The sequence below is a fragment of the Paramormyrops kingsleyae genome, chromosome 9, assembly GCF_048594095.1.
Source record: "Paramormyrops kingsleyae isolate MSU_618 chromosome 9, PKINGS_0.4, whole genome shotgun sequence".
Lineage (NCBI taxonomy): Eukaryota > Metazoa > Chordata > Actinopteri > Osteoglossiformes > Mormyridae > Paramormyrops > Paramormyrops kingsleyae.
The window spans coordinates 18,218,847-18,227,547 of NC_132805.1; the positions used below are offsets into that span (position 1 = coordinate 18,218,847).

General features: G+C 37.2%; 1 long non-coding RNA gene across 1 annotated transcript; it reads left to right on the top strand.

The window, feature by feature from the left end:
- Positions 1–2,175: 2,175 nt before the first annotated feature.
- Positions 2,176–3,051, top strand: LOC140592499 (uncharacterized). Its single transcript, XR_011992804.1, has 4 exons — positions 2,176–2,380; positions 2,470–2,637; positions 2,750–2,845; positions 3,031–3,051. It is a non-coding gene; the product is annotated as an uncharacterized lncRNA (long non-coding RNA).
- The last annotated feature ends 5,650 nt before the right edge of the window (positions 3,052–8,701 follow it).

Sequence of the window (8,701 nt, forward strand, 5' to 3'; positions counted from 1 at the left end):
TCATCAGTTATTTTCCATCTCTGGAACAAAGCCCTTTTCCTCCTTACTTTATACTTTATTTCCCTATTAAACCACCTACACTGTAAACCCTAATGCTGTAACTAATTAATTGAACTGAGTTGTATTAACTTAAATAATTACAATTAGTTTATATTAATTAACCTTTATGAGTATTTAGAACTTTTTTCTTATTTATGAGTTTGTAAAAATTAAACCTTTCAAGTAAGATGGAAAATTTTGCTGGTTTAATTTAAACAAAATGTCTCTTTAAAGTTTTATTAACTCAAAATCTTTCAGCCTTGTGATTTTGCGTATGACGTCATCCAGGTTCACGTAAACTGTCTTGCCCGCTTATTCCTCGTTCGTTTTTTTCAAGATGGCGGATCGGCCTCGCTTCACACTACAGTAAGTAAAATATCCAAATATACAAATCCAATGAATCTTAAGCAAGTGTTTTAATCCATATAATCACAGTAACATTTAAAAGTAATGTAGATGCGTTTAGATGTGTTGCATTACAGAGTACGCGTTTAGCCCTGTTTAAATCTTGAGGCGAGGAAGCTCCTCCTCATTCCGCGCTGTAGCTTGTTGGTCAATAAGAAACTTTTAACGTTAGTTCAGTGTTGGGAGCTGTTACTGGCCAGCACAATGTTTATAAATTCAGGTAAATTTGAAATTAAAACATTTATGCCGCACTTATTTTTAAAACTGCGTTATCCACAACATGGAGTTTTATTTTGAAATACTTCGTTTGTGCGGCTTCTCAGCTGAAAGGTGTAATATTATTTATATATTATAATATTAATTTCAATGGCGGATCGGACTCGTTACACGCTGTTCAGTAACGTTAAGTAGTTAATGTATAACTAGGGATGTTCATTTCGGTTAATTTTCCCAACCGACAACCGCCGTTCGTTAACCGAACATTAATCCTTAACCGATCCGTTTAGATCATTAAATTGGAATTGAATTAAATCAGAACTGAGGAGTGTCTGATTAAATATGCGAACTTTTTTTCAGTTTTATTTTAACATGTGCGAACAACAACAACACACAGAACATATAAAAAACAGAATCTGGATTCACAAGTCGTCAAATTTTCATGCACCTGCAGCGTTTCCGACAACAGACAAAAACTAATTAATATACAGTCGACCCTCGCCACTTTGCGCTTCGACTTAAGCGGATATTCATTAAAAAGTTGATCGAGACAGTAAAAATCTACTTTTTGAGCGCTTGGCTGTGTGAAATTACTGGCTATCCTATCATCTTCCTATCCGGCCCACTGATTGGCTCAGTTTCACGCTTGTTGCTTTCTCTCATACACGCGTCTACGTCATTACGCATCGGAACCGTCTTTGCTGTTGTGTTTGCGTGACTAAAGGCTGTTATTTCATGTCTGAAGGGCTCTAATAATGTTAAAAACCACATTTAGAAGGTCTTAAACATGTTGTCTATGCTCTACCTATGGAAGTATTTCCCTTGTAAATAAAGAATCCTACTTTGCGGAAATTCACTCGTCGCGGTAGAAGGCACGTGTGGTTGCATGTGATAACGCCCCATGAGTTTAACTGATAGTAATAATCGGTCAAAATTCATTCGGTCGGTTTACCCTTAAACGGTCAATATGAGCATCCCTAAGTATAATCACATTGTCAGAAACCGTTAAATATAATGTAACGTTAGTATTCGTGATCAGAATGCGTTTAGATCTATATATGTTGCATGGCAGAAAACGCATTGTGCTCCACTTTAGGAGGTTAACGCTAAATATCATGCATTTGCAACGTGTTAATATTTATGTTTCTAATTAAACGTTAAAGGCATAAATGTTCTGCAGTGTTTTGAAATCAGCAAATTTAACCTGCACAGAAGCTTGCTGGCCAATGAGATAAAACATTTATTTCAGTGAGATTCTCTGAAGAAATTAAATGTAAGATTATTTTATATTTGATTTCACAGTGACGGTGCCAGGACACTTTTTAAAAATTAGACTTATTGTCTAATTTAAATAGTCTGTAAATTTTGTCTGTATAATGTTTTATTTACAGCATAACTGTTTTTGGTTATACTGCATGCTAATACTATTTGTATCGAATTAAATATAATCTTTTGTCAGTCCACCATCACATTCTAAAATCAAGAAACAAAGACGTTCTGAGGTTAATTATTTGACAAACTTTCCTCAAGGTGAGGATGAAGCATCTCTTGAAACAGACAGGAAATTGCTGTTGAAGTCCAGAAGACAGAAAAAAATACTAGTCTCATCCACAAGAACATGGAGAAAACTTTTGCTCTGCGACGACAGAACATTGTTAGCGGAAGCCCATCTGTGAATGAGTTTCTGAATCTCTGGCCTGCACTGCGTATAACATCTGAGGTAAATAATAATAATAATTGTTTTCTAGTGATTATTATATATTTTCTGATGTGGGTTTGTTTTATAAAATTCTCTTTTGTCCGATTTAGCTGTTTGCAGAGTACCAACGTGTTACAAATGAGAATTTGCCCAACAAATTCTATGCACAACTGGACTACCTCCTACCTTGTTTGATGACCATTTTAAGGCAAAAAGCATCCAAGACAGGCAAGACAGCAGATACCCTGGCTAATCTTTTGAAAGTTCATGATGAGCAGGTATGGTTGTTGTCATAAGATGAAGTATTCGTTAAAATGTAATTAGATTTTTCTTTATTTCAGATATTTAGATGTTGTTTTTTTTTCTTCTTCTTGTTTTTCATCTTTGCAGGAACTGCATGATGTAAATTCACGACGGACTACCGTTATCAGAGGTCTTCCAGTTTTGCTGCGTGACAAAGACATAGGATTTTTTAGGACCACCCTGGTAAGCCTTCATTCATTGTTTTTACAATTATGCATGTTCTATTGCAAAGATGAAGGTTGAGGGGCAACCTTTACTTACTAATATATTTGTAATTATCACTAGTTGATGAATCATGTAATATTGACTCAGTCATATTGATAATGTTCTAACATGAATATAACATGTCCCTGAATAATATTTTTTAGATTGATAATCCTGAAGTACTGTTCATGAAAATGCTGCTGCTCCAATCCATTACGATCCAGTGAGGGTCTCAGTTGTCCTGGAGAATGAAGTGGTCACCACCCATAGCCAACTTCCAGAGGCCTTTCTTGTCTTGTTTGGATTCATGTATGCTCTTCACTTAAAATATCCTAAAGGACTTGCCAAAACTTTTGAATTTGTGCAAAAAGTTTTACTCGGCATGGATGACGGAAAACTGTCTCCTAGTGTGCAAACATTAAAGAATGAGTTGATGTAGAGCTACTTTTTTTTTCTCATTTAATGAAGGCTGGCAGTGGGGCAGTAACTTAAAAACATGTCAGTATGTGTAGTTTAAACTATACAGGAGTCACTTACTAGAATGTGCACTATTTTTATTTCTTTTTATGAATGAAGTTTTATATGTCTTAATGTATGTTTTAAAAATCAGGATATTTAATTTTGTCAAACTAAATAATTTTTTTTGAAGCTCATGTTTAAACAAAGTTGGTCATGTAAAATTCTGTTAAATATTTTACAAAATAATTCTTCAAAAATATTTTTGTTTTGCTATAAGTCATACTGGGTTTTATGCATTACTTTTTCCTGAATGTTTTTTTCCCCTGAGAATTTTCACCCTTTTAAAGGGTTACTTTACAGGTGTCATGTTGATTTGTTATATCAAATAGAACACCATAGAAAGTATTGTTATTCTTTTTCATTGTATTAACATTCTGGGCATACTTTATTCACTTTAAAATAGTGTTTATTGTAAATCTGTTACTGACAAACTGTTTTAAAGGTTTTGAGAAATTTGTATGTTTATAGAAGGCATGTTTACTGTAAACATTCATGTTGGTATTACCTGTTGGACATTTTTTGTTTAAAAATAAATGTTAAAAATGGTATTGTGTGTTTGCTTGAAATTACAGATGCGTTTTCATACATTTATAGTGTTTACAGATTTAGAATTTGGTTAATTTCATTTATGAAACTCAAAATGGAAAATTTAATTAAAAATAATTGCAATCAAAATGTATAAGCTGGGTGACTAAGTATTTAAAGTTGGGAGATATTGAAAAAAATAAGTTAATTGATCTCAAAATGTATAAACAGGGTAACTTGGTTATTTTAAGTAAGAACAAATTATTTTGCATGAGTACAACAAACTCAAAACTAGATTTTTCTGCTTACTTAAAATTAAAATTTCATAACTTAAAAAATTTGACGTAACTGATTACCTCAAATTTTTTGAGTTTTGCCAACTTATTCGGGATTACAGTGTAGGTTGCAATTTCCTAGATTTATTCTTGCTGGAAACAGGTATGAAGTTCTCTTGCACTTGCAATAATGTGCTTTTAAAAAATTCCCATGCCTCTTCAACAGTTTTGTTATTTAACTCCATCCAGTTCACAGTTTCTAGTTTTAATCTCATACAATTGAAGTTAGCCTTCCTAACATTATATATTTTTGATTTGGACTTTGCTCTTCGGGCACTAAACTTAACCTCAAATTTAACCATGTTATGATCGCTACTGTCAAGTGGTTCTAAAACGTCTAATTTACCAATCATGTCCTGGTTATTAGACAAAACAAGATCAAGAATGGCATCACCCCTGGTAGGGGTGTTAACAAACTGAGTAAAAAAACAATCCTGTATTAATTCCACCATCTCAAGTTCATTTTCAGATGAGCCAGCAACAATGTCCCACTGCATCCCCGGTAGATTAAAATCACCCATAACTACCACATAATTTTTATTGCTCATAATCCTAATATCACTGTATAACAATCTGCTTTCCTCAGCAGCTACACTGGGTGCTCTGTAACAAACACCGACAATTAGGCTATTTGAGTTTGTAGCATCTCATTTTACCCATATAGCTTCCGTACTTTTACTTATATCAGTAAGCTCCCTTGCCTGCAAGTTTTCCTTTACATATACTGCAACACCACCTCCCTTCTTACCTATATGGTCTTTACGGAACAATGTGTAACCATCCATATTATATTCTTATCCATCCTTATCACTCAACCACGTTTCAGTTATTGGTATAATATCATAAGAGTCCGATGAGATAAGAGCCTCTAAATCATGAATTTTATTCCTAATACTCCTTCCGTTTAAATACAGACAACAAAGGGTAGGCCTATTACAGTGCCTACTTATAATATGATTTTTTGGGGCTTTCCGTTTCCCCCCAGTTACATACTTAACTAACCTCCTTGCCCCCCCAGTCCCTAGTTTAACCCCCTGGGGCCTGAGGCCTTTTTTCCACTTTCGAGGTAGTCTGACATGCCTTGACATTTTAAAATATTTCACCTATCTAAAAAACATTTATCCCAAAGTGATACATTTGCTTTTATTCAGCACAAACTCAGCACCAATAATCTGAGACCTCTTAGAATGTTATTATTCTATTTTTTGTTAAAATCAACTTTAAACATATACTTTTCAAAAACCTATTTTCAGACATGCTGAGAAATTGTAAAAAATCACATTATAGACATTTCTAGGTAAGACTTTTGAGCTCTGAAGCTTATAGACACAGGGGTTGGCTACACATAGGTGAAAGTGACATTCAGAAATTTTATATGGTTTGATTACTAAAGTGTTAGAACTTTGGAGTGACACTCTTTTTCTCAAAGTCAGTGGTCTTCACAATGAATATTGATGAGATAGGTGTCCTCACACCTGTAGTAGTTTGCATACTGTCAATGGCCCATCAGTCTGGAATGTCACTGCACCCCACACCCATCACTTTGGAAAGGCAGTTTGAAACGCAAGAAAAGTAGCAACAATAAAATCCCTTTCACAGTTTATTGATAGATGGAATGAAAAATGAAAAACTGTGACTATATAAATATAGAAAGCGATAAATATGATGCAGTGACTATTATTGACGCTCTGGGGACGAGGGCATCATCGACCGCGTATCTTTCTCGTGTATTTCAGTTTATATCTCGCTGAAATCATTATGTAGAATCATGAAAAAAACACTGACTAAATCCGTTATCTGTCTTCTTTTCAAAACTTCCATTGTCAGAAGTATTAAAGTTTTTAAAATTAGGTTAAATAGGCAAAAAAGCAAATCGTGTCATCTTTCTTTGTTTTACTTGCGTCGGGAGCGTGTAGGACCGCTCTCAGCGGAAGATCGCTATTCACGTTCTAAATACGCTGCGTTTGAATCGGCGTCCACGTGATTGCAGGCACACAGGCTTAGCCCACTGAGCTATGAACACAGGTATGAGCTTCACTGCTGAAAGTGGCAACACTGGCGCAAAGCTTCAGCGGCAGAGACGTATCTGTGTGCTATATTGTAGCCGATCAGTGTAAACACTACCCAGACATGTGCTCTTGTTTATTTCGGTCACAATGGGCGTATTCACATATTTCTTTACTCAATACTAACTGTCGGATTATCATGTTATTATCATGCGAATAGCGCGATTTGCAAGTGGGTGGGCGATCAGAGCCGCTTTGAGACACAGACGCTTAAGTCAGTCACTTGTTCTTTCGATTCGTATCACGAAGCTGTAAAAATATATTTAGTTTCTACCTATATATATTTGAAAAGTAGACCGTCCAAGGTTTCTGAGAGTATTTTTAAAATGTGTACATGACAAAAACTCGCGGAGTTATTTAAACGGTTTTGCGAAATTTCTGTCAGATCCCGCCGGCGGGATCGCCGGCCCCAAGGGGTTAAACATTCCTCAACTACTCTACAAATACGCCTTGCCAGTACACTGGTTCCCCTCCGGTTCAGATGCAACCCATCCGGCTTGAACAGTTCCCACCTGTTCCAGAAGGTCCTCCAGTGCCCCATAAACCTAAACCCCTCTTTCCTACACCATCCTTTTAGCCACGCATTTAATCTCCTTTTCTCAGCTAACTTAGCCTGACTTGCGCGTGGCACGGGGAGTATTTCAGAAAATACCACCATGGACGTTCTGCTTCTAAGCTTATTTGCGACTTCTATAAATTTATCCTGTAGAACAGCCCTTCTACCCTTACCTATGTCGTTGGTGCCAACATGCACCACGACAACTGGATCCACCCCAGCTGGGGCCAAAAGCTTGTCCACACGATCTGGAAGGTCTCCTACCTGGGCACCAGGCAGGCAAGACACCGTATGGGACCCTCTATCATGCGTGCACACATAACTGTCTACTCCCCTAATAATTGAATCCCCCACTACCACAACCTCCCTCTTTCTGGGGGGAGGGGGCTCCTCAGTGCCCAAGGGCCCACCTGCTTCCCCAGTCCCTTCCGGCTCTAAAGCTGGAAGCACCTGAAACCTGTTAGACACAGACACCTCAGGTGATGCCGCCTCTGTAACGTGTGTACGCCTTTTCCTGCGTCTACGACCTACGGTCACCCAGCTCTCTCAACCTCTCTGCTCTTCATTCTCCCTCCCCCCCCCCGCTAGTGGTGTACACACCATCTCCCTAAACGGCGTATCAACTAGCTCATCTAACTCACTGTTGCATTGGATGCGAGCCAGTTGCTCCTCAAGGTCGCGAACCTTGACCATGAGTGAGTCCACTAGCTTACATCGCTCGCAGATGAAGTCCGACTGGACACTAACGTCCAGAAGGGCAAACATCTTGCAAACGCAACACTGAGCCAGCCCCATAATTAACTAACTCACTATGACCCCGTACTCCCAGCCCAGTAAATTTATATAGTGTATTTAACTATAAAGATTAATTTGCGTAACAATAAATGCAGTAACGTGCGGAGTACACTAAAATAAGTTATTACTTGTGTTAAAACGGAACTTAATTATTATTTTATTTAAAATTTTAAACCTGATAAATTTACTACTACTTACCAGAAGAACTTCTGCCTGAACCAAGTATGTCCACATACCTTCTTGTATTATAAGCCGTCTATAAGCTGTCTTTAAAGTGCGGTTAAATCTTTCTACTATGGATGCCTTAACATCATTACCGGTTGCGAAATGTATTATCCCATGTTTCTCCGTAAGCTTATGAAACGATGTGTTAAAAAACTCTGTCCCTCGATCGGTTTGTAGTTTTTTGGGTATCCTGCCTTCAGAGAGAATGTTTTCAAACACATTCTTTACCTCTAAACCAGTCTTGCTTTTAAGGCAGCGCACCCATGCGTATTTTGATAGAATATCTATGCACGTCAACATGTATTTAAAATCATCATTCTGGTCCGCGTAAGCCGACATATCCACCAAGTCAGCTTGCCATTGAGAATCGATATTAGTCACAAAGACTCTATTCCTTTTAAAGTTAAATCTGATCGGTTTATGTAATGTGTATGCATCTTCACCAGACAGCCATGTCGCAACTTGCTTTTTATCCACAGTATGTCCACTTTGGTCATCTATCTGTGACCTGTATAATCTATCGACACCACCAAATGACCCAGGGTTTGATGGCGTATAATAGACACGTTTCAAGTGCTTGTTATCCATCATGAACCTCTAGCAACAATGATACAATGTTTTCATTTTATTTAGAAAGCATATAAAAATTGCCAGTCAATCACATTTTGACAGATGTTGTTCAGCGTTTCCACCCCAGCCAGAGTCTGCTCAAACTTGTGCATATCCCAGAAATCACTAATTGCACCATCTACAGCACACTCATAATCTTTCCCTTCAACATCACGTTTCAGCTCGCGTAATTTTTCCCGTACAT